The sequence below is a fragment of the Leuciscus leuciscus genome (genome assembly GCF_965113295.1).
Source record: "Leuciscus leuciscus genome assembly, chromosome: 18".
NCBI classification, from domain to species: domain Eukaryota; kingdom Metazoa; phylum Chordata; class Actinopteri; order Cypriniformes; family Leuciscidae; genus Leuciscus; species Leuciscus leuciscus.
The window spans coordinates 26,933,948-26,960,005 of NC_138742.1; the positions used below are offsets into that span (position 1 = coordinate 26,933,948).

Below are 26,058 nucleotides of genomic sequence, written 5' to 3' on the forward strand. Positions count from 1 at the left end.
GGTGGTAGATCAGTAAGGAAGTCGATTCCTAAGTGGGACCAGGGTCGACTCTGGACAGGTAAAGGTACCAATTAGCTCTCAGGGAGTTGGCATGGGACTTTGGAGATGGCGCAGACTGAGCATTCTCTGACATATTGGGAGACCTCCTGGGCCATATTGGGCCAGTAGCAGTTGCTGATAAGCAAGAGGGTCAGCTGGCTGCCTGGGTGTCCAGAGCCCGGAGAGGTGTGTACTGAATCCATGAGGGACAGACGAAGGTTTGTACATAGGTCAGTCCCTCAGGACCTCCCGGCGGAGCAGGTTCTGACAACGAGGATTCCGCGATTTGGTCATCGAGGGACCACTGGATGGGACTGACAATGATGGCTGGAGGAAAAATGGGTTTTGGAGGAGTACACGTGGTTTCTGGATTGTGTATCCGGGATAGGGTGTCAGCCTTCTGATTCTTGTCACCAGGTCAATAAGTAACTGTGAAGTTGAACCGAGTGAATAACAGGGCCCAGCGAGCTTGAGTCTTTGGGCTTCTCTGAGGTATTCTATATTACAGTGGTCAGTGATCACTTCATTTCCACTTCATGGTTTTTAACTCCCTCCAGCCAGTGAAGCCACTCTTCTAACACCAGTTTGATGGCCAGTAGTTTGCGGTTACCTATGTCTTAGTTGTGCTTCGACGGGGAACGTTTTTTAGAATAGAAGGCGCATGGATGGAGTTTTGGATGATGGACGCACAGAAGGCTTTCTTTAGCTGGTTGAAGGCTTTAGTAGCATCGTGGTTCCAGGACAGAGACTTGGGCCCATTGCGAAGCAAGGAGGTAACTGGAGAACTGATCTTGCTGGATTTGTTAACGAATCTCCCGTAGAAGTTGGCGAACCCGAGGAAGCGTTGCAGCTTCTTGATAGATGATGGTTGTGGTCAGCTCTCAACGGGCATTACCTTCCTCTGGTTCATCGGGATGCCATGTTGCTTGATGACATAACCAAGGAAGGGTATAATACAGAGAATGCAGAATACGGAGGGTGAGTCGAACCGCCCGTATGGAATAACAAGGTACTCGTAGTGGCCTGATGGTGTGACGAATGCCGTCTTCTGCTAGTTCAACTGAGGAAGACAGGAAATAAGCACAGGAACTGGGAACACAAAAGCTTAACCAAAACAGAATATAAACCTGACAATTGACTGCTGATATTTATTGCAAACTTCATATTTATATTATAATGTTTATTAATTTATACACAACTGTACCCAAACCACACAGCACAGAATCCATCTGCTAAACTATTTTCATTCGGTCTAAATAAGTGAATTCGTAATTTGTTGCATAATGTTGCAATTTTATGTTGCTTTATAAAAGCAATAGATTGTTGATCAGGCACTTAACCGCAAATTGTTCCAGTGGTATTGTCCATGTAATCTTGGTGCAATTCTTTAGCAAAATTAAATAACAAAAAAAGGTTCTGATGACATGAAGCTTTCTCACTATTACAGCATATTCACAGTTTAACTCAAAACATGTAGTTGTGATCTGTATTCTAGCGAGAGACTGTTCTCGTCTGTATTCAGTTGAGACTGTTCCTGTTAGTGATCTATTCAGGGTGGTTGACTGTGTGATCCAAGGGGAGAGTTTTGAGAGACACTTCACCTCAGGTAAACTCCCAACATATCTAGAAGTGTTAATCTGACTGGACAAGTGCACATTTCATCTGCTTTTAGGAGCAACAACAATAATACGGGTCATTTGAAGCCATAATGCTCATCACCTGGTTCCTCACCTCACTCCAGGACCTCTCTCTTCCGCCCGCTCTCTGAAATGAATACTGGCTGGTGCTAAGATTTAATTCCATTGAGAGCGGCCAATCTTTTCAAAATTAATAAAGAGCAAATCCACATTAGGAGGAGATGAACAAAGCAGCAGCCCAAACAATGAGGTAATTATTTACAGTACATTCTGTACACCAGCACTTCATCTGAATATGGATGCTGCTGGAAAGGATTTACCTTTGGACTCTTTTTACATATTGTACATATTTAAATCAAACTAAATATAATAGGTTAAGATGTAAAGTCCTTTACCATTCAATCATTTTCATCAGGGCTCGCTCTGTAATTGGATTTCATTTGCAAATGGAGTGGGGCTCCTGCACAACCGTCACATGACTTTGGATGAAACAAAGAAAAAATAAATTACTCGCAAGGACGACACATGAGGAGTTCACGTCCCACACTCCATAAATCGAAGACATGAATGCTCTTCTCTTCAGTAAATCCTGCCAAAAAAATTAAATAAACTGAAGAAATGCCTAAGGCTTTTAGTACATGACAGCACATCAGGACCATTTGATGAAACCGTCACAATGAGATGTTCGTTGTGCACTGAAAGCACATTGATGAAGAGAAAGATATTTTTAGGTAATATTAATGAATTAAAAGGCCACTCAAGTGTACTTAGAGAGTACAATTTCATGACTATTTCTTAACACACACTTTTAAAAAGTGCACTTTGTAATTATGTCAAGTTAAATATGTTCCTGAGGTTTACTTATAATGTTAACACAACATTTTGCAATATATATATATATATATATATATATATATATATATATATATATATATATATATATATATATATCAGGGATAACCATATTCATCTGTACAGTCACACAGAGCCGAAGCACAACCAAAACAATGTTCTTTTGCAAAATGCATGCAGTTTTTAGTTTTTTTCTAGAGGGCCAAAAGTTACACAATGTACATTTACACACTGAATATAAAGTGTAATGTATATACATGTACTAAAATTATGATACTTTACACTGAAAAACTGTGAAAAATGTAATTCCCAGAAGTCTCTTTGTTAATGTTTATTGCATTGTTGATATTTTGATGTTTTTATCCTGATGATATTTTGTGTTTGTGTGGCTCTGTATGTTTATAAGCCAGTGTTCATGGAAAGACAATTTTATGTAATTTAACGTTAAGTTATTGTTTCATTGTGGTGGTTATTAATTAATGTAATATGATGCATATATTAAAATAAAATAAAATAAATAAAAAACATTATATATATACTATATTTGTTCATGTAAATATTTAAAGATACAAGTTAATTAAATCACAATTTATTATTTAATGATACATACATTAGAGGACTTTAAAATATACAGTCACCACAATTGCATTTTATCATGCCTCAAAAGTCATCATATATTTCAACCACAGCAGCCAGTTTTTACCATAAATTTAGATAGCCTATGTATTTTTATTTTTTTTATTTTTTTTACAGCGTATGTCAAATGAGAAGTGTTTCTAATGTGAAAAGGTGTGAGAAATAGCACGCCTTTATATGAGACAGTTGCTCTCCCACCTACGCTGGGTTTCAAGGTTTTGTGTCTCTTTTCTGCTTGTCTGAGCCTGGAGACTATTAGGAACTTGAAATAAAATTGGCTCTTTCTGGCTGCGAATTGAAAATGTCTGCACACACTATGGAGCGCATGCAGCCTCCTGCGAGTGACCTTGATGATCAGTCACATATGAACAGAATGTGAAAGAGCAGAAGAGAGCAATGAGCAAGGGTGTTTCTTTGGCGTGTGAGGGCACGTGCCTTTGTAACACTCCGTCATGGCAATAGTCACTTATGGAAGGGTTTTCAATAATGCAGCAGGCTAGACAATACAATTGACAATCAAAGACCTTTATTCAACAAGCTTCCCTGAATAATTTACACCCTGTTCTGATTAGATTAAGGCCAACACATAGAAAGCGAGAAAGGGAGATACAGAGGTAAACAGAGAATGGAAAAAAATATATGAAAGCGCAAAAGGGAAAGCAAAGTGTCAGAGGGCATTCGTAGCCCTTTAACCCATTTGACACCCCGGAGGAAACCTTGTGGAATGATAAAAGAAAGAGTGAAACAGAGAGGAGAGAAGGGAGGAAAATAGCCTTTGTTATGTCACGCTGTCTTTGAAAGCAGAGACTATTGTTGTGGTGGCTTTGCCAGGCCATTAGCTGATGTATTGATAAATGGATACAATGGCAGCATGTTGAAGCACATGGAGGAGAGCTGAGGTCAACGTATAGAGAGGGAGAGACATTCAGTGATTTATGGCAGCTCTAAATATGTCATGTCTAATGGCATATATCATTCACCGTTCTGTTTAAAAAAAAAAAAAAATTATGCAGATTCAGATTCATGGTGGGTTTTGTCTCAATTTAGTAAATGAAAAGAACAAAGCATGCAAGGATCAGCGGCTCTGGACCATTTTAACTTGGCTGGATACTGGAAGTTTTATCTTATATATCCTATGTACACTAACAATAAAAAATTTAAGGTCAGTAAGATCTTTTTTTATCATTGATAATAATCAGAAATATTTCTTGAGCAGCAAATCAGCATCCATCCATCCATCCATCCATCCATCCATCCATCCATCCATCCATCTTCTTCCGCTTATCCGGGGCCGGGTCGCGGGGGCAGCAGTCTAAGCAGGGATGCCCAGACTTCCCTCTCCCTAGACACTTCCTCCAGCTCTTCCGGGGGGACACCGAGGCGTTCCCAGGCCAGCTGGGAGACATAGTCCCTCCAGCGTGTCCTAGGTCTTCCCCGGGGTCTCCTCCAAATCAGCATATTAGAATGATTTCTGAAAGATCATGTGACACTAAAGACTGGAGTAATGATGCATAAACTAATAATATTTCAAAATATTTGTATGTATTTTGATTAAACAAATGCATCCTTGATGAGCATATAAGGGACTTCTTTCAACAACAAAAAATATGTTAAGGTTATTGATTGATTGATATATTGGTTGATTGATTGGGTGATTGATTGATTGGTTGAAAAATATTGATTAATGATTGATTGATTAATTTATTGATTGATTGGTTGGTTAATTTATTGATTGATTGATTGATTGATTGAAAAAATATATTGGTTTGAAAAAATGATTGACTGACCTGATTGATTAATTGATTCAAATTGATTGATAAAAATGACTGACTGATTGATTGATTGATTGAAAAAATTATTGGTTGATTGATTGATTGCACAGAACTAAAACTTAACTGCCCTTAATTTTCTCCTTTATGCTTTCACTTATTCATCTACAGTATGCTCTTACTCTTCCTTAATTTCTATATCTAAATTATATCTTGAACACTGACTGAAACTTTGTGTTTATTGACTTCTTAAAATTAATCGCTAGTATTCCTCAACTGGAAGGGTGTTCAGAAGGGTCAGCTAAATGAAAACATTTGAATGTAAATAATCTGGGAGAGATGTGTGAAGGAATATAAGCAAACCAGATTCAAATAATTTAATGATATGACTCTAGTCAGCCTTAGTAAGGATGGGTTATGGCCCCGGGGTCTCTGACTGCCAGGGGCCTCCAGTTGAGGCGTCTGCACCAGCTTTAAACTAAGAAACAGGTGTACAGATATACAATTCAGTTTAAAATTTATTTGGAATGTAATTTCACTTTACTTAGACATTAAATCTTACAAATTTAATTGAAGGGTGTAATTTCTGTGACATATAATGACTGTTTTCAAATAGGTTTCCTAAACTCTTCACCCTGTCTTCCATTGGTCAGAAATACAGACAGCCACGACTCCAAACTCACGCCATTGGTTGAGTCAGTGTTGCTATGTTGAGCTGGTCAGATACTCAAACAAACAGAGCAATGTTTTGATCCCGGCACGCTGTTTACTTTCTAAAGAAATCAGCCTAATGAATTTCATAGGAAAGTTGTTCCAGGATGTTGATGTTGTGCTTGGCTAAATCAAGCAAATTAATTTTCCACTCTCACCGCCTCGTTTTTTTTTAGTTCCTCTTCCTCTAGAGTTTCCTCTTTCCTCACTTCTTTTGTAAACTCTTTCAACCTCTTGTTCATTTCTTCTGCTCACTCTTATTCCCTTCTAACCCCACTGCACTATTAAACTCATTACCCAGTTGAATCTCCTGTCAAATCTGAAGTAATTAGGAAGTAATTATTGGCATTCATATCACTTATGTCCTATAAAAATAGATTTATATGATCACCTCAGAGTAATTATAGGGGAGCTGGTGTAGAGTTGAATAATCACTGCTCTGAGCATTATTACAAGGTTAATACCCGGCACTAAATAAGCTTCACTGACACTGTTGTGTGTGTGTGTGTGTGTGTGTGTGTGTGTGTGTGTGTGTGTGTGTGTGTGTGTGTGTGTGTGTGTGTGTGTGTGTGTGTGTGTGTGTGTGTGTGTGTGTGTGTGTGTGTGTGTGTGTATTGGCAAACATCTGCTCATTTTATATATAATGTAGTTAGATTTTCTCGTTTACTTTATGAGAATTATTACTGCATCCTCCATGGAAAGTTTGAGGCACCAAATGTGTGTCAAACAAAATAACTAATGTAATAACTATAAAACTTTTATAGTTTTGTTTAAATGTCTTAGAAATAATAGTTTAAAATGCCCTCAGTTCCACTGCGCTGGAATTGTATTTTTATTTATTTACACCAAACGCATGGTGGAAAAAGGTGGAAAGATGGAGTAATTTGGTTGTGTATTCGAGATGTTTATGAGGAAGAACAGGCATCTGTTTGGCTCGTCGATGGAAAACAGAAGGAAACCATCTTCTACAGGGAAAACAGTGTGTGCGTGCGTGTGTGTGTGTGTGTGTGTGTGTGTGTGTGTGTGTGTGTGTGTGTGTGTGTGCATGTGCGTATGTGTGGTGAAAAGTTAATCAGATTCTGGCTTTGTTTGTTTGTTTCTAATGAAGTAAAAGTAGGTCATCAGTACTAGTAAAACATCAAAGCTACAGCTTCATTAAAAGTGAAGTGTTAAATGCTAAAATACATTTATTTTTAAAATACATTGTGGCTCTGTCACTATCAAAAATGTTTGTTTGAACATCCTGACCACCCTTGTGAAAACGTTTATTCTATTTATTGAGCACTTTTAAGTGGTAAAAATTCAAAGTATATTTTTTACAAACGTACACTTATATTATATTACTGATGAAATAAAAGGCACCTTAAATACACTTTGTATTACCATCTTTTTAGAAAGTGCACTTTGTAATAATGTCAAGTCAATGTCAAGTTTGACTTTAAAGTACAATTTAAATGATTAAATAATAATTTGTCATGCTTTTAAAAAAAGTACACTTATTTACATACTTACATTTCTAACCGTAGTGTGTTATAGTTATATATTTGAAATGTACTATTGCAACTTGATCATTATAAATGTTTAATAAAAATATATTTAAAAATAGTTTCATGATTATTATGACTATGATAATTAGTGGCATGATAGTATATTTTAGTTTACCATAAATGTTTGTCAGTGCATTCAGCAGTAACTTTAACCATATTTTTCAAAGACAATAGAAGTAATTATGAAATTGCATATAAATATATACTTAAGTCCTTCTTAAGTGGGTCAAAAACACTAATATAAATTTAAACTATAATAGCTAAATATTCATTTAATTTCAAATAACATACAATTAAGTTCCTTTAAAGTTTAAACATTACATTTAGTTCACACTTAAGTATATCGATTAATTATTATTCTGGTTTAGGTGTGTAAATGTTGTTTTTTTACTCTGTCCAGCACATATCTCTTTAGTAAGACCAAACATACTGTATATGTTTGTATGCTATTTTGTATTGCAGTATCAGATTCACTAGCAATTGCACTCAATTGTGCAAACTGTGCAACCATAATACGTCTACTGCCCTCTAGTGTGCAATTACACCATAACTTACTCATCTTTTGGGTGAAAAAGCCTTCCAGTCAGGCTAATACAGTCAGTTGCAAAAAAAAAACAGCCCAGACTTTCAAGCTGACACAGTCCTGACATATTTCTGGCTCGAAGAAAGCCTTTCATTCATCTTCGATTGGGGAGGGGGGGCAAAAGATCTTCATTGTCTGGTCACACAAAAGACACAACAAAGCAGAAAGATATTCTATCCACCTGCCTCAGAGATACGCAGGCAGAGCGGAACAGGACCGCTTTTGTTGCTGTATTAATGAGAGCTCCTGTTTCCCAAACCTGCACCCTCTGCCCCGACACCAGACTCACAGACCCCGCCACACCGGGGGGCTCTGAGGTGAACCGAGGTGGCTGGACTATCAGACATTTCAGCTTGACAAGCTAGGTTTAGTTTAAAATTTAAAATGAGCATATGAGCATGAGGTGGAATTAAGGGTCATTTTACAGCACATGCCTTTTGGGAGTTCTTCTTTTAGGGTTACTGTAATGCTGCAAAAGATATTGACCACAGCAGCAGGAACACAAAAACACACTTCTCACTTGAGGATGATTGTTGTTCGATTTGATCACCAGATGGGGGCAGCAGACGAAAGCATTGAAGTAGACTGCCTGTTTGAAATGGTATGCTGCTTTTTTTCTTGCCTCTTCCTTTATTCTCTTCAGTTCTGTCACAACGAAATATGCACTTTGTGCAAACTCAGTTTGGAAAGAAATACAATAAAGGACGTCAAACTCAATTACAATGTTCTTGTCCAGCAAACTATATATACATGGGTCAACCCCACTCTCCCCCCTCCTGCACTTCGGGTGAAGAGGATGTGTGTCGGATCTTCAGGAAACAGAAAACAAGGAAAGGCCTAGTCTAAAAACCTGTGCTGTCCAGCTGGCCTTCATCTATTCACAGATCTTTAACACTGCTGTGCAAAGTCCCTTCAACGCTCCACCATAGTCCCATTCCCAAAAAGACTTAATGACAACAGACCTGTTGTTGTAACATCTGTGGTTATGAAGTCATTTGAGAGACTGGTATTGGCTTACCTGAGGGACATCACTGGACCCTTGCTAGACTCCCTGAAGTTTGCTTATCAAGAAAACAGGTCAGTGGAACATTATATCCTGCAACATCTGGACAAACCAGGGGCTTATGTGAGGATCCTGTTTGTGGACTTCAGTTCTGCTTTCAAACCGTCACCCCAGCACTACTTCGGACTATATTAACCATAGTTCCCAGCTCTATCTGTCAGTAGACGACCAGCTTTCTGACAGATAGGCAACAGCTACAGAGACTGGGAAACTCACGTCTACCACCTGCACAATCGGCACTGGCGCCCCCAGGGGTGCGTCCCCTCCCCATTGCTCTTCTCACTGTACACCAATGACTCAACCGCCAAAGACCCCTCTGTCAAACTCCTGAGGTTTGCTGACAACACTACCGTCATCGGTCTCATACACAACGGTGACAGGACTGCATACAGGCAGGGGGTTGAACATATAACAACCTGGAGCTGAACATGCTCAAAACAGTGGAGATGATCGTGGACTTCAGGAGAAACCCCCCAACACTCCCCCACTCACCATCATGAGCAGCACTGTGGCAGCAGTGGAGTCATTCAGGTTCATGGGCAATACCATCTCTCAGGACCTGAAGTGGGACAATCACAGAGACTCTATTGTGAAAAAGCCCAGCAGAGGTTGAACTTCCTTCACCAGCTGAGCCACAGGACCTGCTGATACAGTGCTCCTCAGACGATATTGAGTCTGTCCTCTGCACTTCAATAACTGTCTGGTTTGGCTCAGCCACCAAATCAGAGATCAGGGGACATCAGAGGACTTGGACTGCTGAGAGGATCATTGGTGACCCCAAGTCCAACCTCCAAGAACTGTATACATCCAGAGTGAGGAAAAGGGCTCAGAAAATCACTCTGAACCCCTCACATCCAAATCACCTTCTCTTTGAGCATTTGCCGTCTAGTCTAGAGAACACAGAGCACCCGAATAACCAGGCACAAGAGAAGTTTCTTTCCCCAGGCAATCTACCTCATCAACAGTTAAATGCTTTCCTCACTGTGCAATGATAACATCTGCAATATCACTTATAAATATATACTATATTTATTCGACAATACCCTACCTCTTCGTATTCCATTCCCTGTACATTGTTTTGTATTCTATTTGTATATAGCACACCTGCTGTACATACAAATGTGTCTATTTTGTATATATATATATATATATATATATATATATATATATATATATATATATATATATCTTATTCACATATATCTTTATCTGAGTACTGTTGTTGTGTACTGGAAGCTTCTTTTGCCACCAAAACAAATTCCCTGTATACTTGGCAATAAAGCACTTTGTGATTCTGATTCAAATGAAATAATGCCAGAATGATGCACCCAAAAGGAATTATCAATTTGCTATATCAATTTGTAGTTACTGCTAAACTTATATTTCCTATAAATTAGAGAAAAAAAATATATTTGTTTGATCAATGCCCTTACTAAATAGCATTGGTGACAGAGTTATGGCTGTTATAACAAGAAAATGTATGTAATTATTTATTTCACACTGTAGAAATAGTGTTAATAATGTTATTTAGTATTTAGTAATCAAACGAATATAAGTTCATATTTGTTAAATCCATATTGATTTTTCAAGCCTCTTTTATTCCTTGATGTCACAATTTTATCTAATGCTTATTTTTATGATTGTAATTTATTTTTTACTGGGTGAAATCAAGGGGTAAAACATTTGTTTCACACAAAATACTGCACAGATAACTATTTTTAAGTTTAAATTAAACTTACATTTAAAACAAAATCAAAACATTTTATGTTTGAAACATCCAGGTTTAGTGCCAGTAGCTGATTCCTAAAGGACTGAATCATCCTGCTCTCTCTAATCATATATTATCACAAAAACAACAACAACAAAAATGTTGATTTGAAAAAAGCCCATTTGGCCTCCAGATCGAGTCTGTGTTGTATCCTGTGACCATCTGCCCTGCATGGGCTGCCCTAACAAATAAAGAGTGATGACTTATGAATGCCCAGAGGGCCTGACACGTGCTCACTAAACATCCTCTGACTACAAGCCGCCTAAACAAACAATCTGACTGCCAAATTCAATATGAAATGCTTAATGGCATTCAGTTATTCACTTTAGCGTCATTTACAGTAAGTCACATTTTTCCGGCCCACTGAACGGAAAAGAAGAATTGTTAGTTTCCACCCAGTCTTAAAACCGCAAACAGGTTGATGTTTAACCGCATGAGTCACACTAGACCTGCAAATTATGCTTGACAAATATATCTAAAGGGATCTTCTGGGTTATGAGAGAATGTTGAAAGCTACACATATCTTGCTGTCAGAGACATATATGCTATATGTGGGCGTGTGTTTTGTGTTGCGTATTTGACTATAGGCTCCTTTCAATGACAACACAATGGAAAAATAACAAGAAAACACATGATTATGAACCATACATTATTGTGCCCTTACATCACCCTCTTTGGACTGCATTGGTAAACTTGAGTTTTACATGATTTTAAAGAAATTAGGAGCCGTTGCTGTTGTGTTATGTTTTTAGCATGTTGCTATTCTAGTGGATTCTACCTGGTTTCTATGGAAGCTTGTTTCCGCTTGTTTCCGTTTAATTTCTCGGAATTATGTCTCACAATGGCCTGTATATGACATGAAATCCTTAAATGTAATTCTATGATATTTTAAATATGGAAGAATTTGAGGTATTTTTCTTGTTCATGGGATGAGTTACACATGGAATTGTATTATGAGCAACAGTAGTCATGCTTGCCCGAACAAGCACCGCTAAGTACCAAAATTGAGGAAAAACATTAGGAAATCCTAGCTTTGTTGGGCTGCAATGACAGTTTCACATGGCTCAACAAACATGAGCCCATGGCGTGACAAGCTCGCTACCAACAAATTCTGTTACCATGGCGATCATTTTAAACAAACTCGACTTTCAACAGGTGAAACACAAGCGAGAATGGACAGAGAAAGAAGGTCTGTTTGTTTGTGGATTTGTGAGGATTGTGGGTGAACTGCTGGAAAACACTGCTGGTGTGAAGTATCTGCTGTCCTAATACACATCAACTGGTTTAATATAACATATATGGTCCTTATTTCTAATAAAAAAAATAATTAAAAAAATCTCCTATAGGAGTCTGAATGTTGTTATGACTGGAATGAGAGTAACTCCCCCTTTATGGACTATATTATGAAACAAGTAAAAAAATAAAAAATAAAAATAAAAAATAAAATCACCTGATTTGTTTTGAACTGAACAACATTTCCAAATCAGGTTTTTAATGACCTTTGCCCTAGAAAGTGGTAAATAACAGAATTATATCACATTTCAGAGGATTAAATAAAACAGGGCGTCTTTGACTTCATAAAAGTGAAAAGACATTGTTTAGTTTTTTCTGCCCATTTTATAAATGACATGAACCAGTAGAGGATTAAAGTTGAAAAGAGGTTAAAAACCATTAAAAAGAGATGTTAGCATAGCAGCAATATAATGCATACCAGATATGACAAGACTCAATTAATCCTGAAGGCGGAGATGATACTGCTTACAAATGCAATGAATGATTATAGACAATAGGTCTTAGGTATGTTTGAACTCAGCCCCGACATACAAGTGAAGAGAAGCACAGAAAGAAAGGCCATCTAACTATCAAATAAACATTATAATCTTCTTTCCTAAGGGTGTCATAATTATATTTCACATATTCCACAAATGTTTCTGGACTGTGAACATGTGAAAGGGTGTTTCAATAAATTCAGGCACTTTTATGTTGGGAAATTTTTATTAACACAAACAGATTTCAATGAATGAGAGTCACATTAAAAATATTTTTTTACGTTTTTTTTTGTTTTGTTTTTTGTGTGTGTGTTAAAGATTTTATCGAGTTAACTTTGACTTTATTTAACTAACTTTTGATTATTTAAAAGTATGATAATTGAAACAAACTTCTTTAATCTTTATCTTATTGAAAAATCTTTTCAATAATTAATCTGTGAATATTCACACGTTTGTTTTTTCAACAAATCATACTGTCAGTGTTTGTTTGTATTAGTCACGTCTTTGTTCTGTTTTCCCGCCACTCATTTGTTTCCATGACAACCTTTATCAGTTCATCTGTATCCCCTGTGTTAGTTCATCATCATCATCTATGTCACTTCGATCAATCAGATCGAAAATCAGTGTTCTGTCAATCAGTGTTCATCAGTGTTTGTATTTAGTTCCATTCAGTTAAGTCTAGTGATGGCAAGATGAGGCTTCGTGAACCACTGATACCTCGCAGCCCATTGCTTCAGCCAAAGGTTCATTACTCGAAGCTTCATTCAGCATTGCTCACTAGTGACACCTAGCTACTGTGCAAAGAAATAGCAGACAAATTCATTCATTCTGAACCAGTGCCTACTCTGTATTTTTCAAACGGTTCCGGTGCTTAAACGGTTCTTAAACCGGTACTTAAGAAAACGAAACCGCACACACTTTATCAAAAAAATAATACCTGTGTGTGTTTTCTGAAAAAGATTTTCTGATTTCTGATTAAATTAAAAATTGTGCCGTTTAAAAGGCTACTGATGTAGCCGAAACACTTAAGTTAAGATAAAAATGTTGTCTTCTCATATTATTTATTATATATATATATATATATATTAGGGCTGGGGGAATTAACGCGTTAATCTTTGCGATTAATTTGAAATGTTTAACGCGTTAAAAAAAAAATAACGCAATTGACGCAGCACTTTTTTTTTTTGCCTCGTTTTAATGATTTCCTGTTGCGTCTGCTATTAAAAAGGCCGAAATATGCCGTCCCGCCCCTCCATGTTCGGCGGTCAGGTTTCATTCTCGGGCAGCTTTCATGAGCGGGTCTTTTCCGCTCGGTATGTGCGTCGCGCTCTGTGCTCCGCGCGCACGCGCGCGTGAGTGTGTGTGTGTGTGTCGGTCGGTCGGCGCGCTCTGTGCTCCGCGCGCGCGCGCGTGCGTGCGTGCGTGCGTGTGTGTGTGTGTGTGTGTGTGTGTGTGTGTGTGTGTGTGTGTCGGCTTGCTCTGTCGTTAATGGCCCAGCAGCGGCGAGCTCTCCGTTCCGTGTGTGTGTGTGTGTGTGTGTGTGTGTGTGTGTGTCGGCGGCTCTGTCGTTAACGGCCCAAAGGCTTCAATCATGTACTAAGCACTGGAAAAGTAAAGTCCACTCAAGTAACGTGAAATTTCTCTGTTGACTTCTGTTTGCTGAGCTGGTATAGCCATGCTGGGCAACAATGGTAAAATGACCTGCTCTGATCACATGCTCTGGTAATAATAGCTTTGTAGGACTATATTTTGTTTTAATAATTAATAAAATAATAATAATAATAATAATCTGTTAAATTGATTATGTTGATTGATTATTGAAAAAGAATAATATATTGATATATTGATGTTTAATATTTTAATATAGGGCTATTTTCTGTTCCCTTTTTTTCCTGTGTTGTTTAATTAGGTGATTCTAAGTTTAAATATTGATGATTACAAGCTTGGGGGAAGCGCAATTAATTGCAATTAATTACAGAAATTGTGCAATTAATTAGTTAATTTTTTTTAATCGATTCCCAGCCCTAATATATATATATATATATATATATATATATATATATATATATATATATATATATATTATATTACATATTATATATTATAGACTTTTACAAAACAGTGAAGTATCTGACACTGAGCAGAAATATTTAACACACATAGTATAGCCTCATATAAATATATACTTGATATACTTCATACTTGATATGCAAGATTTGCAGTTGGCATTAAAATACTAGACTTACCCGAAGAGGAACACTGCAACTGAACTTTAACTTTAGTCAAGAGTGTCAGAGGTTTTGGGTTCTAATCCGCATTCTTATTTTTTATTATTTTTTTTTATTATGCTCATCAATGGTTGTATATCAAGCAGGGACACTCTGTGTGCATTATATTTTGAGGCGCCGTCTAGGGCTTAAATCGAACTTCATTCACAAACACATAAAACGCTTGCATACACATATACTAAGTAGTCACACATACATGTATACTGCTGAATGCTCCAACTATATGAAATGCACAACGTCACATCTAAAGTCGCTCACGCACGCACACGCAAACTCTACACACACGAGACACGCACACACACGCAAACTCTACACACACGAGACGCGCAAAACTCTCCGCGCACATACTCATCTGAGACGCGAGCACACACACATACACACACACACAAAAACTCGTGCACATACTCATCTGAGACACGAGCACGCACACACAAACTCTCCGCGCACATACTCATATAGACGGCCCCTCATAAATAGATCGATCTCTGCAACGTATTGAAGCGCGCGTCCGAGTGAAGAAAGTGCGGTGTGCGCGAGCCACAAGAGAAAACACTGTATCCGCGCCACTGATCGCAGTTTCGAACCTCCTTTTATCCGGAAGCGACACTCGGACCGAACCGATGACGTATCCACACAAACCGAGGCCTCGTTTGTCATTAGTCACGTGATTTTCAAGTTAACAACACAAGCCTCGAATCGCGGCTTCATCTGGCACGCCCATTTTTTCTCGACACAAGCTCCGACGCCTCGCTTCAAATGTCACATCACTAGTAAAGTCAGTCTTTGCATGATCTCTGTCCTACGAAGTGTATTTCTTCTACCTGTCTGAATTATATTGTTAGTAAAAGTTTGCATTGGAACTTTTGAATCTCCCTCTTCTTCTGCCTGCACCACACCGTGACAGAAGATCGGACCGTTAAAATGGATATGGCAGCACAGTTTGCTGCTTTGGCACGAAGAGTCTCAACTTTGTAGATTACTCCGTGGAGTTCTGCTGTCTTGCCATCCTCTCCCCCTATGATGACGAGACCCTCAGAACACTATATTGGATCGGGGCCAACTACTACCACCCAGTTGAACTTACAAACACCCGAGGACTTCCCTGGAGGGACGCCATTCTCAAGTGTCTGGAAGACATGTACCCCCCCCATCCAGAAAACAGCTGACTCCAGAGTCTCGTCCCGTCATGGCCGCCTGAGCCCTCAGCCAAGATGGCCACTGCCTCACCGCTTGAGCCCTCAGCCAAGATGGCCGCCGCTTGAGCCCTCAGCCAAGATGGCTGCCGCCTCACCGCTTGAGCCCTCAGCCAAGATGGCCGCCGCTTGAGCCCTCAGCCAAGATGGCCACTGCCTCACTGCTTGAGCCCTCAACCAAGATGGCCGCCTCACCGCCTGAGCCAGGATGGCCACCACCACGCCGATTCCTGTTCCCCGTTATGTTCCTACCCCAAGGACAGTCCATGTTCCCAGACCTGTTCCTATCTTTAGATCTGTTCCAGCCCCAAGGACTGTCCATATTCCCAGACCTGTTCCAGTCCCTGTTCCAGAGTCTCGTCCTACCGAGACCACCCGTCCAGGGTCTCGTCCTGCCGAGACCGCCCCTGCCTGAGTCTTCTGTCCCTGAGCCTGTATCTTAATCTGAACTCCCACCTAGCCTCCCTCTCCCTCCTCCTCCCATCTACCACCTCTCAACCCTTCTACCGCCACTGTCTGTCAGCCCCTCAGCTCCTCAATCCACCTCCAGAGAGGTGGGGTCACCGTGGGTCTGCCAGCCTGCAGCTCCAGCCCAGTCGGTGGACCCCCGGTCCCCGCCTCCAATCTCCGCAACCAGGACTCTACCTCGGCCCGTCGATCCATCAGCTCAACCTTGGCTCCTACCTCCCTCAGTTCCACTGTGGTCCATCAGTTCACCAGTTTCGCCAGGCTCCCTCGTCCCCCCGGATCCACCTTGGTCGCTCATCGACCTACCCTCGCCTCTGGACTGCACTCCTCTGGCTACGCCTCATCCCTTTGTCCCCCCGGCTCCATTGGACTCCTCACTCCTTTCTGTTCCTCCTTGGTCCTCACTCCCTCTGTCTCCACCGCGCCCTTCTGTGTCCCCGCCTGCACTTCAGTCGCCAGAGCCGGCGGCTTCGCCATGTCCTGCCGGATCCTTGGCGTCGCCTGGGCTCGTCGGCTCTCCGGCTCCACCCTGGTCTCCTTTTCCACCTGCTTCGCCCCCATCAGTCGGCCCCCTGGAGTTGTCAGCCCTGCCTCCACCATGGCTCCTCCCTCCGTCGTCTCCACCTGCACAGCCTGCTCTGCCCTGGTCCCTCCTGCCTTCTGTCTGCTCTTCGTCCTCCAGAGTTCCCTCCCTCCTCAGTTGGTATATCTACGGCGTGAGGACGTGCCTACCGGGACGGGGGAGTACGGTCACGTGTCAGTGTTTGTTTGTATTAGTCACCTGTCTTCCTTTTGTTCTGTTTTCCTGCCTCTCATTTGTTTCCATGACCTTTATTGTTCATCTGTATCACCTGTGTTCTGTCAATCTGTGTTCATCAGTGTTCGTATTTAGTTCTGTTCAGTCAGTCTTTGTCCGATCTCCTTCCTACTAAGTGTGTGTGAACCTTCTGCCTGTCTGTACCTGTTTGAATTATATTGTTAGTAAAAGTTTGCATTGGAAATTTTGATTCTCCTTCTTCTGCCTGCACCACACTGTGACGCATATCTGTCCCTCAATTGTTCAGTTGTTTCAATCACAACACACATTTTTTCTTTCAAAAAGATGTCATTTTGTCAAACTATGTAAAAGCATAAACAAATTATTAAAATTGTATTTAAATAATATTAATAAAAATAAAAAAAATCACCAGAGATTGCTTAGTTTGTCAAACTATACCAAATGTACAGTATGAACATAGTATTAACACATACAGTACATTTAGTAAAAATGTTTAAAATGTCATTTCCACCACAGAATGCCAATAAATAATTTGAGATGTGGTGAAATTGACGTTGAGGTGGAAAATACTTAAAAAAATAAAATAAAAATCACAGGGCAAAAAGTTACAATAGTTAAAGAAACACTCAATTATTTATAACACATTTGGAGGAAGAAGAATTACACTCCCAAAACATACAATCCTGCTCCAAAATCCCTGACTATACACACAATGGCATCCTGAAAGAGCGAGCCAGTTTCTGCACAATGGTTGGGCTCTTGGTTCTCTGTCTGGTCTCAGGCCGAGTCAAACGAGCCCTTATTAGCAGTCATTGTACTAGTTGAGCTGTCCTCATAAGTGGCAGTGGGCCGTTTGATCCCATCCTCGATTTCAAAGAGACAGGAACCCGATACGCGCCGATGAGATGGATAGACTGAGAGGTAGCTCGGTTCATGTCTTCGGAAGCTCTCTTACCCAGGTGGGCCAATCAGGAGGAGGGGGTGGTCGGCGGGGCGACCTGACCCTCCCAACACCCCCCCCCCCCCCCACTGCCTCTCTGGTCTGCTTGAGCTCAACATGTAATACCTGTATCTGATTTCACGGATCTGTGAAAGAGACAGATGATGTTTGAAAAAGGGAAAGCCCCATTATTCATGCAATCTTTCTTTTTTCCTGTGGCTATTCATTTTGCCTGTCTTACTATGGCTGGTTTGCTTTCATCTTTTGCTTAATTAATTGGCCGGTTAATCTCTTTAGTGACCTGAAAAGCCGAAACAAGGAAAACAGTAAATGAGGCACATTTCATTGCGCAACAACTGCTTGTACAACATAAACTTTTAAACTAAACAATTAGCACTATAAAAAAATCTCAGGCAGCTGCTATTCCAAGGAAGCTTTTCTGAGGTTTGAAGAGCTTTAGGGTCATAAAAACTTCCTTTGAATTTCTGGTTCAGACCTCTATTTACAGTTTGTTGTATCTGTTTATGCCACAGGGACATACCTTAAGGGTTGCTGGAATTTGGCTATGGAAAATGTACAGCTTAGCAACACCACATAACAGTGGTAATTGTAATGTCTCGGCTTTAACAATAATTTTTGCAGTGGTTTTGTGAAGTGGCAATTTCATTGCTCAGTGGTTGATCGTTCACAGATAAGGAAACTAGTTATCCTACTGTATCAACTTTGTCTCTTATTTTTCTCCTAAAAATTGACAATTGTTATTCTCATTGCAAGAATCTCACTATACTGTCAATATATTCTTTTCTGTTGGATCATCTATTTTCTTCCTCTTTATGTCTTAATTTAGCTGTCTATCAGTAGCCAGATAAAGTATCACACTAATGTTCCATCAAGATCTATGAATTGATTCAAAAATAATTAAAACATGTAATTCATAAATTATGGGGGGGCAATGACTAATAAGGAATATTCTTATTATTTTGTATAAATATATGAATAATTCATATTTTATTATGAATTTATATTTACTAATAAACCATGCATGTAAAAGGCTTGTGGTGCAAATAAAGTCATGTGAAAACATAAAACAGGAAATGATGTCATAGGTAGGACACATACAGACCCTTATGTGTGTCAAGGTCTATAAAGTTTTACATTGAAAAATTATTTTTTCATAATATTACACTCGTGTGCCTATATCAAGGCGTAAATAAAATGTGTTATAACTTTTTACGTTACACCACATGCCATTTTTAGATGCATTAAACATATATTAAACTTTTGTTGAAAATGGTATAAACGATTTTCAAAATCATGTAAATACCAACATGATTAACTACTATACTCTTATTTGCAGTGTTGGGTTTTAATGCATTACTAAGTAATTAATTACTGTAATTTAATTACTTTTCCCTTGAAAAGGTAAAGTAAGGCATTACTTTAACTTTTTCTGTAATTTAATTAAAGTTACTTCTGATGCACTTGCATTAAATATAGACTACAGAACAATTCTATATAAAACAATAGTGGATTTAACATCAAAATGTAACATCTAATGTTAAAGTTTTTTTTTTTTTTTTATGTAACCTCCCTTTGAATACTTGGGTGAATTCAAGAATAATTTATGCAGTTTTATATTATTTATTTGAAAGAATTAAAAGAGCAGTTTCATGTCTATCCTTGTTTTGTTTAACTGGTCGAGGTTGATATGGGATTTAGAAAGTAATGCAATACTTTTTAGAGGGAGTAATTAGTAAAGTAATCTAATTACACTGTTGAAGATGTAATTAGTAACTAGTAATTCATTCATTTTTAGAGTAACTCAGGCTACTCAACACTTCTTATTTTTATTTCCCTTAATAAGACATATTATAAGAGTAATTGGCCCAAAAGGTCATAATTTTGAAGGTGCCTGCCAGGCTAACGTTAGCCTAGAAATCTAGACGCACCCTAGCGGCAGCAAAATATATTTTGCAGCCAGGGTAGTCTAGCAACTCTCCATTGACTTTCGTGCTGGAAAAACCTAAATTGGGTAAGGCCAATCACGTCGTGTATAGAGTAGGCGGAGCGGGCTTAACATAATGACGACAGAGTTGCGACGGTTCCCTGCTACTTGAAAACAAAGAAGAGCTGCTGCTGGAGAACAGTCTTTGGAATCGGCTTTGGCCGCGACTCTGGAGGACTTGGAGTTAAGTTTTTCTTTGAGAAAAGAGCAAAGAACGGCGCTCAAGTCATTCTTAAAAAAGGAAGATGTGTTCGTAGTTTTGCCGGCCAGATTCAAAAGTTGAATCTATCAACGCTCCGCTGTTGGGAAAACACTCTGGTTGGTTGTAGCGCTGTCCTATTGCGTGCAGAGGGAATTTGAAAGACAGCCGTTTATCCCGCCCCTCGGATTGAGCCGTGTCTATGGTGAGTTGCCAGACCAAACATCTTGATGTAGGTCTGGCTTGCCGGGCTAGACTAACGTGACTTTTTTCCCATTTCAGTTGTATGGTTTGACTGTGTTCTGACCGGTCACTCTGTCTGGGTATTGGTATACTTGTAAAATGAGAAGATGAGTCAGAGCTGTTGTCATGTCCCTCCATTACGCAAAGATAAATTGCGCAAAGAAACCTTTAAAACACCAAAAGTGACCATCCAGTGACCTCCTCACAATCATCCAATCCATTAAGATAATCCAATTATGAGGACTAGCAATCTATTTTTCCTCCAAGCACTTAAGAGAAGATAAAGAACTTCTGCTATTCATGACTGATCATAAAAGCCAAATGAACAACATCTGCTTTTCAGCAAGCGTCTATAATTGCAATACAGGGCCAAACATATAGTTTGCCTTTTAAAATCTGAGCTGAGTCCCATAGCTATCACTGGGACGGTTGGAAACCTTTACAGGGTAAAGAGACCATGGAGTCGATAAGCTGTTGAAGAAGGTATGTGTTGAAGGGGCATGTGGACTTTAGTTCCATGTGAGAGGAATGCATGGCATCCCAGAAAGTCAGTGCCCTGTAAAATTAATTGTTTGCACCTACTTTTCACAGATGAATTCGCAAATGTCAAAACAGTAATCCACGCGTGACGCTGGAATGAAATCAAGCTACTTGTTGTTGGCCAGTGATGGATGAGTGTAGGCTAGCTTGTAAAAAGAAAATCACATCTAGACTGCCACATGCTAAAAAGATAAACATTTTGATTAATTGGTTTAATGAATAATGACCTGATTTGCCGTAGAATAGATGTTTATGGCGGTACTTCTCAACTGATTTTATTTTAGGACTCAGATTTTACATTGTACTTCAACTGCAACCCAACACAGTATTTGTTCAGTGTCTGAAAGTAAACAAAGATATTCTTAAAATCAAACATTGAAATGTATAAATTGGTCTATTGTTGGTGTCTATACATCTAAAATAAAGTATTTGATTATAATTTTAGCTGTAGTGTATTATTGCCATGGGACTACTATGAGCCACCTGAAAAAGCATTTCTCGGCAGCTTTTTGGTACTTATAACTGGGTTGTATCTTCCTTTGTCTGAGTGTCTTGGGTCACCCGATACAACCTATCTTTTAGAGTGGCTGATCAGGATGAAGTAGTTGTCCGTTGACGGTGTGGACCCTGTCATAGGCATTTTTAGGTGTATCATCATGAGACTCGAGAGGAAAGTCATCTAGCTCAGGCGGCAATAGCTGCGCCCTTGCTCTCGTTTCCTCTGAGTCAGTGTGTGAGGGTGCCGGAACAGCATTCTCAGCCTGAGCCACCGCTTCTCCCGTCCCCCTCCCTATCCCCTAAGAGGCATCCGCACACAAAATCCCCAATAATTGTGTGAATGCTGGCCAATCTGTTCCCAAAATCAGCGGATACCTTTGGTTATTTGCCACCTTAATTCTATGCATTTTTCACTGAAATTGAAAATTAATGGGTACTAACGGGTAATCCACCACATGCACCCGTGCACACACCTCACCGGCTCCAGCACTCTCCACCACGCCCCCTCATGTCGCCAATCTAGCCCCCTGGAAAAACTTCCCCACTGTAGAGTTTGAGGGGGAATGTAACTTCGTGACCTGGGAGCAGGAATAGGGCGAGAGAGAACAGGAGGAGAGGGAGAGGGGTTGGAGAGAAAGAGGTTAGGAAGGGGCTCGCTGATCCCGGGGCACGCCACCAGATGATCTTCAGCCAGCTGGATGGCCTGATTCAGCTATGCCGGGCGGTGGTACTGGACCCACTCAGCCGTTCCTCGTGGAACCCGAGCAATGAACTGCTCCAGTAAAATCAGATCGACCACTTCCTTGATGTCGCGTTTCCCGGCCACCAGCCACTTGCGGCAAGCGTCCTGGAGCTGTTGGGCCATGACGAAAGGTTGGCCGCTGTCCCCCAGATCCACTGAGCGGAAGCGCTGGCGATGTTGTACCGGGGAGCGACCGACCCATTGGAGGACGGCCCGCTTCAAGTCATCACTATTCTTTGCTTATTTTCATAATTTTTCTTATTATCAACACATCTTTGTGCACTTATTTTCACTTATGTATAATATATCCGTATTCTTTCCATTACTTTGTCTCTTGCCACCACCATCACTCCAAATTTTGTCATAATCTCAATGTTTCCTCTTCTAACCCTAGACCAAAGTAAGAGGTTGTAACATTTATTGGGGGCTCGTCTGGGATTGATCAATCCCAAAAATCCTTGTAATTGTGGTAATTTGTGTGTTTGTTGATGGCAATTGACGCTACGTTTTTACGTTTTTATTTTAGCACTCGTCTGTTTATTATACATTATGGAAATGTTTAGCTTGCAGAATTTTATTACCAATCTGACATTAGAGCAGAATAACTTGTGTAGGAAGCAAGATTTGTAACTGATTGCTGACCACTATCAGATTGTTGTGAGTAGACAGAGGGCCCTATTTTAACGATCTGAAACGCAAGTATCAAACGCGAAACGCAAGTAACTTTGAGGGCGGATCTCGGGCGCTGTTGCTATTATACCGGCGGGATAAATGACTCTTGTGCAAGACGCAAATCTAAAATGGGTTGGTCTGAATACCACGTACCTCAGTTTAGAGAATCGGAAGTAGATTCTTATGTTAGTGCATTTGAAAGCATTGCTACTTCTCTTCATTGGGCTAAAGAGCTCAGGAGCTTTGCTCTACTTTGTCATTAGAGGAGATTTTAAAATAAGAATCAATGAAGTCTGCTATTCTTAATGCTTATGAGTCAGGCAGAAATTTAGGGGACATAGGAAAAATTCTACCCAGGCTTTCATGGAATTTGCAAGGGAGAAAGGAATTTTATTTGACAAGTGGTGCACAGCCAGTAAAGTAAATTACTTTGACTCGTATTCCTCAAAGAGTTTAAGGGGTGCTTGTGTTGTGACTAATGTTAACGAACAGAAAGTAACTTCAGTCACGTTCAGCCATACAAGCAGATGAGTTTATATTAATACAAAACATTTATTTGCACCTGCACGTCCAGAGAGGACACAGTCTGTTCAAAACAAAGTACCAAACTTTACACTCCAAATCCAGCCCACCTCATACTAGAGAGGATTGGGAATGTTTTTATTGCCACAAACTAGGACATGTGATTGCTGACTGTTTGGCCTTGAAAGGTAAACAGCAATCACAGACTAAAAGTGTAGGTTTCGTAAAAATTCTTAACATGGCTGTTAAGGTACCTGATGATGAGGTGACCGACCTTTTATTTTGAAGAGGGTGATTTCCTTAACAGGTAATCGCATGGATCAGAAAGAAATAAGGATGCTTCGAGACGCAGGTGCAATGCAATAATTTATTGTAGCAGATAAATTACAGTTGTCTAACAATACTTTCTGTGGCTCTAGTGAGATTGTGCAAGGCATTGAAATTTGTTGTTTAAGATTACCACTGCATTGTGTACATTTGCAGAGTAAGCTATGTACAGGTTTTGTGAGAGTGGCAGTATGTCCTTCACTTCCCATGAAAGGCGTCAATTTCATTCTTAGGAATTACCTGGCAGGTGGGAAGGTATTGCCTTTTTTAGAAGTTGTTGATAAACCAGATGTGAAGTGTTATTCCGAAGAATTGTACAACACCTACCCTGATGTTCTTCCCACATATGTGGGTGAAGTGGTTTATGTCTAGTTCACTCATTCTTCCACTTCTGGCTGATGACTATTCACTTAATTTGGTTGTTCCATCTAAAAAGCAAAATAGTGATAAGTCAGAGAGTTCTGGTGTAACTGTGTCTGACACAGATACATTAAAATGCTCTGTGTCTCGAGAGAAAATTATTGCTGCGCAGATTCTTCTTTTAATTCTGCTCTCTCTCTCGACGTGGTTAAGGACAAGAAAGTTGCCTATTTTGTTGACAATTACTTATTGATGAGGAAGTGGTGCTCTAACACTGATAAGGATTTAGATTGAAATGGTATATACCAAGTTGTTATCCCTTCTCCTTATAGTCAACACGTATTATGCGTAGCGCATGATCATCAGCTTTCTGATTATCTTGGAGTTACAAAGACTCACATTAGGATAGGTGATTCCACCTGCTAAACTGTCTCACCTACCAGTAATGAGAGAGCCGTTCAAACATGTATTTGTAGATTGCGTGGACCGTTATCTAAAACTAAATCTGGTAAACGATTCTTGTTTACTATAATGTGCATGGTTGCCAGATTTCTGGAGGCAAATCCCCTAAGAAAAATCACAGTGCGCATTATTATGTTGGTGAAATTCTTCTCCACATTCGAACTCCCTAAAATAGTACAAACTGATAAGGGTAATTTTTTATCAAAACTTTTTAAACAAGCCCTAAAGTCTTTGACAATTACTCACCGATTTTCAAGTGTGTACCATCTGCAAAGCCAGGGCGCACTTAAATGCTTTCACCAGACATTGAAGGCAATCCTAAGAAAATATAGTCTGGACACAGCTAAGGATTGGGAAGAGGGAATATTTGCTGTAAGAGAGACTGTACAAGAATCTCTTAGTTTTAGTCCAGCCAAACTCATATTCGGACATCAAGTAAGAGGACTGCAAAAAGTTCTCAAAGAAAAGATTTTGGCGACTGACTCAAGTCCGAACACTAAACTACTAGACTGTGTTAGTTAGTTAGTGATCGTTTGCATACTGCTTGCTCGCTACCGAAATAATCTCTAGCCAGTACACAGAAGGCTATAAAGCACAAATTTGTTTTAAAAAAGCAGTTGCGTGATAATTTATGCCTGGGGATGAAGTGCTTGTACTTTTACCTGTTCCTGGATCATCTCTATTTCTCTGGGCTCTTTGTTGTGAAAAAGAAAATGAGTGAAACTGACTATTTGCTTCACACACCAGGATAAGAAAACGGCAGACCCGTGTTTGTCATATAAAAGCTTACCATGAGAGATGCCAATGGTAAGCTAGGGAGGGATGCCAATAGTAAAAGCTTCAGAACAGGCTGCTGGGCCCGCTGTCTCTTCTGTCGCAATAGCCGTGGAGCTGGTGCTATCTATGGACTATGTACCAGAAAACGGACATTGTTAAAGTCCCCCTTCTTCAGCATAGTGCAAGGCAGAGGACAGAAGGCTTCAAGAATAACCGGATGCACGGTCGAGAATGAAACTTTATGTAGATAATAAGGGTGAGGATGCAGCAGGATGCATGCTGATAAATTTTCCTGCAGAAACTCCAGGACTGAACTGGGTCTGCATGGCATGCAGTACACCACCTTTCAAAGACACCCAATTAAGTGACATATACTCTTCTTTTGGAGGGACTCCTAGCACTGAGAATAGTCTGTACGACGTCAGCTGTGAGCTCAGGATGCCTCAGCCGGTCTCCCTCAGGGGCCAAACGTGAAGGTTCCACAAATCGGGCTGGGGATAAAGATTATCCCGTGCCTGAGACAGAAGGTCGGTATCGCCTGTTCGGTATCGCCCAGGGCAAGCTGTCGAGGAGGGATACCATCTCCGAGAACCAAACTCTGGTCGGCCAACGAGACGCTATCAATAAGAGGCAAGACCCTTGTTGACGGACCTTGGCCAGGACTCCAGGG

The 26,058-nt window shown here is 40.0% G+C and overlaps 1 protein-coding gene across 1 annotated transcript in view; it reads right to left on the reverse strand.

Moving 5' to 3' along the window:
• The window catches only part of LOC309480649 (putative methyltransferase YdaC), a 190,191-nt gene extending 174,784 nt beyond the window's left edge, over nucleotides 1–15,407 (reverse strand). Inside the window, exon 1 of the mRNA XM_082145274.1 lies at nucleotides 15,397–15,407. The gene's annotated coding sequence lies outside the window, so the exon portion shown is untranslated. The remainder of the gene's footprint in view (nucleotides 1–15,396) is intronic.
• Between the last annotated feature and the right edge of the window lie 10,651 nt (nucleotides 15,408–26,058).